The following is an 8,531-nucleotide window of genomic DNA, read 5'->3' as shown; positions in this document are numbered from 1 at the left end:
TTTCGCTGATATGTTCCTTTGTTTTTTGCAATGTTGTTTCGTAAGCCGTGACTGCTGTTCAATAGGTTGAGATGTATCGCAATCCTGAAAAAGTTGTCGCTTTGCTTATTCACAGCGGGTCGCAATGGTATTCAGACTTTTTCATTCTCCTGTTCACTTGGGGATCTGAGAATGTTTCCCCGGGTACACATATAAAATATGTCGAGATATGTAAATGATCCTTTTATTGTATAGAGGTATTTTCGCATAAAAATTATTTTGAATCTGTGTCATTACGATGAGTTGTTATTTCCATTAGGAGACACATGCAAACACTGCTGTCTGGATAATTATTGTGCCACTGGGAAACCCACCAGTATAGGGAGTTTATGTGACTTTCCTCGGATAAATATTATACCAGGAACTTTATTTTATTTTCTTTTTTTTTCGACGATGTCACAATGTTGAACTGTGCCTTTGCATGCTTCTGCGCCTGGATAGGTCATTAGCGACGGACTTTCTGATTTGGTTTCTTTCAATGCAGCAGCTGTTTTGTGGAGTCACAACAACCGACGGAACTCTTTTATGTGCTATTTGCTCACCCAAACCAAAAATTGTTGCACGCGGTTTGGGCAACAGAAAGAGTCCTTAAACCTGGGTAATTAAGCTTATATATACTAATATAAGGTAATTTACGTCTCATATGTAAACTTAATTACTACAAATATAAGGCACGAATAAAGTTAAAGGTATAAGTTTAAGGTCAAAAACATGATTTATGGAAGAACCGAATGAATGAAGTGAATGACTGATTCAAGGCGATTGAGCTAGGATTATCATGAGTGATCTAAAGAACAACTGGAAATAAGCGAGATTAGTCAAGAATAAGCGACGAACATTATGTGAATAATATGTCAATACAAAGGAAGCAAATCAGGCAGAAGGATTCGCGTGCTTCAGACGAACAAGACCAGCGAAGCCAAAGAAGATTGAGGACCTGAAAATTACCATCTAACAGATGTGACTTACTCGTATCGAATATATATGCAATGGAATGCATCTGGTTAGCCTTCGAAAAAAACCTTTGAAAACCGTTGTACCTGCTTCTTGCCAAGAGATGACTCCTATCAGCACTGAACATGTGTTACTGAATACAAATGATTCATGTAGCAAATTCACAGCCCAAGCGCAATTTAGAACATCAGCACTATTAATTAAGATCACGACGACATTTTTCGTCGGGAGCGTTGGTCGTGCCAATCCGAAGATTTAGCATGATGGACTGGCAGAATTAGGTTGCCCAGACGACTGATGCAAAGTGACCACTGGAAGTGAGGAAGTGTCGATCAGTATTTGAAGGACGGAAGATGAAATGAAATGAAACAAATGAATATAACTTAAATAGTTTACGTAGAGATTCTACAAAGGATAAAAGTCGTTGGCGTATTAGTCCGTTCCGGATGCACCTACGCGTTCGTCTTCAGCTCAGGGAACACTGTTTGGCAAACAAGGAAAGTAGAATGATAGAGGTGCAAAGTTAGGATCGCACGGATTAATGCAGATTCACAGATAAAATCAATAGAGTAGACAACTTTCAACTAACAACTTATTTTCGAGTTATTTGATAGCGTTCTACTTTCACTGACCTCACATTTGTAGTTGATCCAATCTTAAGATCGTGGATTCGTTTCACTGCATGTAATCCCTCCCAAATTTATGACCTCAATTTTTAAGCCGGCTTATCAATCCGACGGCGCTGAACCTTTCTCTTATTGTCTATTGTGGTTTTTCCGGGCTCCGTTCCCACTTTGTGACTACAGCGCATCAATCTCTATGATTTGTGCATCAGGAACAAAAGAATTGCGGCCACTTCAGCTCTCGGAAGCTGTGCTCACACTGGAACATTGGAGAAAAAAAGGATGCACGCAGTAGTAGTAGAAAACTGGTAATCAGCTTTTTTGAAGACATTTAAGCAAAGTCATACTGCCGACCATTAGCTTTGATTCCTGTCATTCCTGTTCCTAGTGTGGTTATTACGTCGATGTGTTGTGGATTAGTGCTAAAGTGATAAAGTGAATCCCATCTTCTCCAATTTTCCCTCCGTGACTCGTCTCAATTTGACCTCCTCCATAATATCTGGACGTCTATGGATTTCACACAATATGAACCGGCTGAATCTGACTAAAAATAAAACTTACCACTAGAATAACTAAGACACAACACCAACAAGAACTTACTAGCCAAGACACTTTCTTAAAATCACCTAAGAATACATATTAGAGGGTGATGTCCCAGATAATTGCACCCTAAAGATATCTCGATCCTGACGTGAATCAATTGTTTGGAAACTAAAATGAGAGTTACGTACTTGCAGAGGTCACTGCAATCATTTTGGTACCTTTTACAGCTATGGTTTCATAGATGTTCAGAGATGTTAATCCTTTGCACTCGAGTATAGTCAGGGACATGGAACACCAGCAACTCCAACTTTTAGTTACAATTGCTATTGTAATCTTAAGGCACAAACTTTATAAAGCAGAAAATACAATTATTGCAAAACTATTTATTTGTTGTAAACACCATTACTAACTAATTTTAGTTCATAAAAAAGAACCAAAATAAATTGTTTACATTTCGAAATTCCTCAAAGTATTATGTTTTTGGAAGTAGTCACACGTCTGCATTCGAAGTTTCCCAGGACAACTATCACAAAACTCGCTAGTCTCGCGCCGTTTTTCCTTTTCTTGTCTGTTTGAACATACGACACAGTCTCTTTTCTTTCCTTCCCATAATATACGAAGTAAAAAATAGAAGTAAAAAAGTAAAAATGTAGTGTAGAAAACCTCAGAAGCGAAAGAATTTTTTTCTTTATCTGTGTGTGCTGCAATAAGTCAAACAAGCCTGTCGCTGCTACGGCAACAGTGGATTTAAAGTACATATTTTCAATGTCGCACACACGGCGAGTGCAAAGGGTGCGTGTAAAGAGAGTCCCGGCAGATTTTCGAGCCATGCCCTGATCATGCCTCGCCAGAGCAGTTACCAGTGGTGCGAGAAAGAGATTTCCCTTCGTTACTACCTATATACCTGATTCTGCGCGGTTAACGCTAAACAACATACTCTGCATCACCGGCTCGGTTATGATTCACACGCTACAAAATTGTTGTGGAGAATCAGAAACATTCACTGGAATTTTGTGATATGAGGTGACCTCAACAATATAACCATACCGTAAGCAGGAGAAATCCTCGCGTAAAATAAGAGAGAAGAGTACATCTAATAGTTCCAAATTACGTATAAAAAGTTTTCCTTTAAAAACCGAACATTCCAACTTTCAAGAGTAATGGGAATGAGGACTATCGTTATCGTGCAAGTCCCACGGTTTTTTTTTTGTACCCTAATTTATTCCCGGACAGATGAAGCCTCTGTATCTCCGACCTCTTATATGAAAAAGTGTTAATTTGATAAGATTTCTAAAGTTCCTGAAGGTAAAATCTAGACAAAAGTAGCTCCCGTCCTCTTACTTCAAACCACACGAAATAATATGTGCTTTAACTACATTCTTTTTAATTTTTTCTGTAATTTCAACAACTCACAGCATTTTTCTTTAGATGTTTCCTTAGAACTGTGCAGCCCTTTGCACCTCTATGGCCAGAAGAGCATTTAAGACGGTTGTTTGGGTCTCCATGAACGACTAAAGCGTGAGCTCATCGAGGTATGCTCGCGTATCCAGCGGCATATCCGGTGGATACTTAATGTCTCGGAGGAAAATTCGCCGGGACCCTCTTTACCGTTCCCCAAAAAATTTGACTAAAGTGACATGAACGACCAACATTAGTAGCTGAGAGATTTTTTTTTCCACAAAATCTACAACAAAACTATTCGTTGTGGGATGCCTTTGTTTCTTGCTTCCTTCGCTGACAAGGATTTTCTGTTTTTTGCTCACAACTTCAACGTTTTGCACGATTTATTGTGATTTCGGACGTTCATAAATCGTTAACAAAAGAGATATGCGTGACTTCTCATTATGTAGGGAATAATGCCAGTTGAGATCTGGGAAATACTTCTGCTTTGGAGTGCTAAGGTATCTTGCCCTGGAGCGGTAAGATATCTTGTTATCATCGCTTAACAACTAGGTAGTCTGGATAATATCCGAATTGGTAGGTCACATATATTGGTAGGTCATGCCGGCGGATCACTTCATCGAACAGTTTCCGATCTATAAATTGTTGGGATTGTTCTTTATGATATGTTATAGTCGTGGTCAGTTTTGAATCTGTGAAGATGAAAAGATTTTCTTAGTTTTACAGTGAGTTTATTTTCTGTGAGTTGTCGGAAATCTTTTCAGATGTCAGTGTATGGATATAAGATATATTATAGATATATTGCATAAATACGTTGTTATGTACGTAAATACGTTTCTTTCGCAGATTGGGATCTGTTGCGTAGTATTTATTTTAAAAATCTGTATTATTCAAATTTTCAAAGGTCCCTTCAACCTTTGTGGAAAGGTACTATTATTTGAGTATGTCGCCCCGCCAGATATGTACATTAAGCCACGGACCAAGTTGTTTCTGTGGTACCACACTGATTGCGTTTGAAAATAATAAAAATAACTAATAGAGAAGAATGTTAAACATGAAGAAAAATATTCTACAAGTTTAACATTCTCCTCTATTAATTATTTTTTCTGTTTTTTAGTTTCCTAGTTATTTTTTTAGTTTTTTTTCTTAGAAATTGGTATCCAGGGTCTCGGAGTTGAAGATCAAGATCAAGAAGATCATGAAGGTGGGACTTTGCCCGCCTAGAGATTTTTTTTCTGGCTAGCTAGTGTCGACCTGGTTCAACTGCGGCTGTTTCCGCAATTGGAACATGTTATTTACATAAGTTTATCCAAGATTTCAACATTTGAAACATTACCAAATGGAACTACAGTTGTAAAAAGTAACAAAAATGCTTGGGTGAACCGTAACTTACGAAAACGTAACTATCATTTTAGTTTTCAACCATCGATTTACGTTAAAAAGGAAATATATCTTTAATGTACAATTATTTTAGACTCAGTTCTGCTAATAACGCTAATCTCACAGGTAATTTTTTTAAGGAAATATTTTGGCGTTAGGTTTTAGAGGATTTGGTTAAACTGTGTCAATAAATTTTGTGTTCACAAATCTGCTGATTTTCACGTATGATGATGAAAATCAAATCGAGAGGATATGAAAAAAAAAGAAAAAATTGCCAGCCTTTCGATATAATGTCCAACCGACGAATCAAAATTTCGTCCTCCGACACAACTCTACTAATTTATTGACTCCGAAGGGATGAAAGGTCTGATTGGCAGTTTCGAACCATCAACCATACCGACACGGCGGAATCTCTTACTACTTAAAAGCATCATTCCACGAATCTGAGGTGGTACTGATTTCAGGTGGAGTATTCGTATACGGTATGGGAGACTATGGAAAGGAGGGTGATTCCGTCCATTTCTTCCTAATTGCCGTAAAAAACGGCCCGGAAGATACGGCTTCAGGCGTACTGGCGCACTATTTTCTACAACGAGTTCGATTGGAGCGCGCCAGCCGTGTGCACTCGCCGCGTCTTCCGTTTTTAAGCCAATTAGGAAGAAATGAACGGAATCACCACCTCTCCATAATCTACGATCCCGTATACTCCACCTGAAATCCGTACCACCTCACCAGATTCGTGGGGTGATGCCTTTAAGAGGCACCCGCCTCCATAGGTAATGAAAAATAATTAGCTAGGTATAGTTCCTCTCAGATATGAAATATGTATGAGAAGAAAGTAAAAAGTAAAGAGAAAAGTGAGATGACCCACACTGGAGAAATTCCAAAGATTAAAACCTGCCCGATAGAGCACATAGCTCAGCGCTTCAGCGTTCCCGAAATCTTCGACTCTTTCATCAACACTTCTCGTAAGAAACTTACAAGCGAAATGGTCTGACAACGGCATTACGATCAGAAGCAGAAGGATGAAAAAAGAAATTGTTTCTAAATGTATGCGCTCTCTTCAATAGGCTATTCGAAGAGCTAACCTTCCGGGTGATTTTTCGCTACTTTTACGGCTTCATTTACACTTACGCTATGCTGACGCTTACAAAAGAAAAAGGTCCCGCGTGTCACAATCTGAATAATTTATCTATAGAGCTGGAAAAAAGTTGTGTACATATCCTATTTTTTGTATATACCTTTATTTTTTGCATATAAATTGTGTTTTTGTTTGTTGTACTTCATGTATATTATTTTTTATTTTTATTTATTTATTTATTGCATTTTCATATGTAATTTGATGCATTTGAGAATTCAGATATTTGAAGAAACTTGCTTTAAAATCTATTTTTACGAACTGATAAAATTCTGCTAGGAATCCTCGAGCGCACTGACAGATTTTCTAGAAATTTCTTAAAGGTTACGTTCACTGCAATTTCCTTTGTTCTACGGTTTTTTGAGCAACGACATCACCATCACAACTAATCCAATCATGGATTGCTAATTTCTTTTACGCTGCGATTGCACAGCGTTTCGTTGAATTGTCGACGACAGAAAAAAAAATCCATGGAAAGTGTTAGTGAGGAAGAACCGATTTCCATAGAATTTCGTCTATTTCGCTACCAATCAGTTTTGATTGTATCAGTCAGGTTTTCATCATTTTCTGAGGGGCAAATGAGTGATGAACGGACCCGACTCCTTCTTTTTAGGCACATGTACTCGATTACTGTATTTACAGGGGTCCTGATCCGCTACGATAAGTCTTTATGCAAGCATAAGAATTTCAGGAAGAAATTTTAACCGTAACATGGAACTTTGAGGAGTAAAGCACAGTAGTAGATGGTCACGGTTACTTAGGTACGTTAGATGGTTTGAATCCCTATGGTCGAATCAAACATTTCTTCTCTCCGGCGTGGAAAAAAATGATTTCAGAATTGTTTAGAAGGATAATTCTAGCGATGTCAGAGGTTTGATGTAGCTGTTCTGCTTCTGAAGCCACTGTATATGTCGTGTACGAAGTCCCAAACGATTCCGAGTTGAGGTTACGAATGTGTTGGAGGACATACATAAGGGATTTCGGATCAACACTAAGAACGTCATTTCTTATTTTTCGTGGGAGAGTAAAAGTAAGAAAAATATGCTGCAGTTTGACTAAACCGTAGCGTTTTTGGAAAAAAAAAAGAAACGTAGTATGTGTCCTTGACGTTGGCCCGACCGCGATGCTAACACCACGACAGATTGATATCTCAATCGTTCGTTGGCCGAACACACGCGACGTCCCCATTTTCCGTTCTACAATCGCCCCCACTAATCGCGATCGCTCGTGTTCACGCAGCTCGCCGCAGCTCCTACGCATACGCTGGTAATGACGCAAAACGTCGCACATTTACTCCTTCTTTTTCTTCCTTTTTTTCTTTCCTCCTCTCTTCTTCTTCTTCCCTTCATTCTTCTTTTTTTTCTTTGTAAGAAGTTCACGTTCCAAAGAGTGGTCGCAGATTTCTCTATCACTCTTGTAAATTTTAATAATTAATGTTCACTCTTTTTCATTTTACTTCCTACGATCGACCACTAATTCTTTAGTTTTTTCTAGTTTTCTATTCTTTTTGATCTCTGAATTTCATGTAAGTATGTACAAACACTTGGACTCGTTGCTGTTCCTATTAGTTGATTCCCATCCGAATCATCTCAAAGTTTTTCCTAGGAGTTTTTTCTTCTCATTTGCATTTTATGTTGTGGCATCTTCAACAACTGTCACAAGAATATGTTTTGTGGACTTTTATAGTTAAAGCTTTAGCTTGCAAATGATTCATCTGAGATGGAAGTAGACTATCTGATAGTCGACTGAAAATTTAAAAAAAAAACAACGAACTGAATTGAATTGATTTCATTGAATTGAGCATTGCATTCTTTTTTGAAACGATCTGTCCTTTCGAAAAGATTTGCCTCGATTGCATGCGAGAATTGTCTACTGCTTTTTCTCTTGGAGTGATCCAAAGGTTGGGAGATGACACGTTCCAAAGTGAAAATAGCTCTTTTTAGGTATCGTATCACGAAATAGACGATCTCCACAGCTCTCCGTGGGTAGAAATGAGTTGAGATGTGGTTCACGAGTACGAGCACATCCACTCTCAATTCAATTCCCCCTATTAATCCAGTATAGTGGGTGTGAAACAGCTTTGTGTGATCAAATCAGCAGCAGAAGCCCCTCCAGAACCTTGGGTTTTCCTAGGTTTTTTTTTTACATCTAATAAGTTGTATCGTTGTTGAAACGGGTGTAACCATGCCAGTTTCCCACACATTTTACTGGATTAGTAGGGTGGAAGTGATCGCGGTCACGCTCATACTGGTGACCTACACCCCCACCTATATCAAATCGTGGAGAGATACCAGTTAAATTTTTCAATTTTGTAAATTACAATTTTTATGTACAGCGCTTTTAGTGCGAGCGAAGACATGCAGTGATTTTAGCAATTGATGCGTTTTTTTTTACAAGAAAAAAAAAACGCTTTTTTCTTCAATAGAAAGAAGAATGTATGGAAGTACATAGTT

This window comes from Necator americanus, chromosome IV, assembly GCF_031761385.1.
Source record: "Necator americanus strain Aroian chromosome IV, whole genome shotgun sequence".
Classification (NCBI taxonomy): Eukaryota; Metazoa; Nematoda; class Chromadorea; order Rhabditida; family Ancylostomatidae; genus Necator; species Necator americanus.
This window is presented reverse-complemented; position numbering follows the sequence as displayed.